Raw genomic sequence first — 2643 nt, 5'->3', positions numbered from 1 at the left:
TCTCTTCCAATGACCTTGCACTTATTCATCTGTATAAATGTTGTTTCTTCCCAGTAGAATGTAAGGCCTTTGGGAACCGGGTCTGATTGGGTTGTTGTTTTTTCTTTCCATCATCTAGCACAGTGCCAGTGAATCTTGTATACACTTGATAAATTCTTGGTGAGGAGAATAGATTGGGATGGGATGGAATGGAACAAAACAGAATTTCCTCATAATTATATTGACTACATTGTTTTACAGTGCAATTGTAAAGAGTCAGAAATTGGCAACAGTGACAAAAATCAGGTAATTAAAAAAAGGAAAGGTTTAACAAGGACTCTATCCAAAGGAACATATGGTGATTCAGTGGTAAAACTGAGGAAAGAGGACAGATATGACGCATAATCTAATATTCTAGCTATTGGAAGATGATGCCTTAACAATTCTTTTATGAAGGTTGGATCAGAAAGAGCTAAAAATGCTAACAAACGAACCTCAAGGGCAGACTTCTTTTTCCTCACTGTTTCATTTATTATTTTTCATAACTTAATTTCAGACTGTTCCCATACTTAAAAGAAACTCCTGGACTTTACAGGCTTCTTTTTCTGCCTTGAGTCATTTTATTATTTCCATCTTTTCTCATATTATCAAAAGCCATTTCTTCTTTTGAAAACTGCAGATACCCAGACCTCTGTTCATGATTACATGATTTTGAAAGTTGCCATCCTTGGTCACTCTTATTAAAACATCCTGTGCACAAATTCATTTCCTTCTTCTTAGTGCTTTTGTAGGGAGGAAATGTGACAGAATTTGATAAAAACAGACCATAAGACCTTGGGCAAGTCACAACCTTTCAGTATCTCAAGAAATGATCTAAGACTAAGTTATAAATAAGTCATATCTTATTATATTGCACTGCATATTGTTATATCATATTGTATATATGTAATGTTTATTACATATTATATATTGTTATATTGTATATATGTTACATAAGTTATATTATAAGCAACAGAGTTTCTTACATCCCTAAAATCAGAGGTCCAAACCAAAAAAAGGAGTGGGGGAAGAGTGGCCTGTATACTACATTGGCTTCATATGGTGCATATTTTTCATTGTTTAAAATGTCTACACCCAGTCTGACATTTTCTCTGCTTCTCAGTCCTGGTCTCTAGGTGCTGTTTCCTCAGTTTACTTCTCTTCGTTTAGTCCCTTCTCCCAAAGTGTTCCCTGGAGATATCCATCCTTTCATTGGATAGGCAATTGTGGTGGTGGTAGCTGAAAACTTGCCTTCCAGTCCCAGAAATATTCTCACAATATATGTTTTGGGAATTAGACTCCTTTCTGAGGAGACAGACCAGGCTGCTGCCAAACAGAAGGCATCTCAGCATTCACTGGTGGTAATTTTCCATTGCAACCTCTCAAAACATCGGAAATTTCTTCTCTTTATACTTGACCTTGGTACCATGGACTTCCTTTTCAGCAAAATGCATGCTCAGTCATTTAGAGTATAAAGATGCTATGCTACATTCTGAGAAAATATCATATAATGTCAAACTATTTTATATAGAGGCTGTTAATTTATTAGCCCACAGTTCATTCACAGAATCTAGTTTAATGGAAAGAGGAAGTCTCTTCATACAGTTCTAAATAATCCCAACCCATTCACCCCCAAAGTGTATTGCTCACTCTTAATATCAGGCATTGGATTTATCATCAGAAACCTCATCACCTTGTAAGACTGGATCAGCCTTGGTGCCCCCACCTATCCAGTTCCCTCTGCCCTTCTGATTGGAAGGCAGAGATATGAACACTTCCCATTCCTCCATTTAAAGAGACCCCCCCAGATCAGCCGTCTCTTCATTTCCTTCTGTGATATTTCTCCATAATGCCTCATTGCCATCCTTCCGCAGACCCCCTTTCAGTTTCCTGTTGTTTGTTGTCTCCTACCATTAGACTATCAGCTCCTTGAGCACAGAAGCTGCTTTTTTTTTTCCTATTTGTATCCTCAGGACCTATACAGTGTCTGGCACATAGTAGGTGCTTAATAAATGCTTATTGACTCATCTAACTGATTTAGTCCTTTCAGATCAACAATAATTTATTGAGTAACTATTGTGTGTCAGGCACTCCACTAAGTACTAACTCGTTTTTTTTGCCAGCCTCTACCTATAAGCATTTCATTTCAGGTTGAATCTGTTCTGCCTCAAACCATTTGAACTTAACCTGGTGATTTTCTTCTATTACTCAAATAACATGAATTCTACATAAACTCTATGTAATCGTGAATTCTGTATGACATCTTTTTGATAAGTGGACCTTTCCCAGAGGGCTTTTGCCTGGGAAAATAATCGTTTCAGTGGTACCTTTAGGGGCTCCCCTCACTTCTGAACTTCATTCCCCCAAAGCTACCTAAGGTTTAAGGAAATTTTAGGTTAGCTTCTGCTCAAAAACCATTTCTCTTGAGTCCTCAGTGATGTTTCTTTTACCAAACCAAATGGGAGAACTTTAATTCAAAGCAAAAAAAAAAAGTTACTGAAATGTAATGGAACTAATGATAAGAAAATCTTCCCTCGTGTACAATGAGGTACAGTCTCATAGATATGGATTTCATTTGTGGGAATTTAACAGCTTGATATGTTAGGAAGGGCATTGGCTTTGGAA

Source organism: Notamacropus eugenii, chromosome 2, assembly GCF_028372415.1.
Source record: "Notamacropus eugenii isolate mMacEug1 chromosome 2, mMacEug1.pri_v2, whole genome shotgun sequence".
Lineage (NCBI taxonomy): Eukaryota > Metazoa > Chordata > Mammalia > Diprotodontia > Macropodidae > Notamacropus > Notamacropus eugenii.
Note: the sequence above shows the minus strand (reverse complement) of the source record.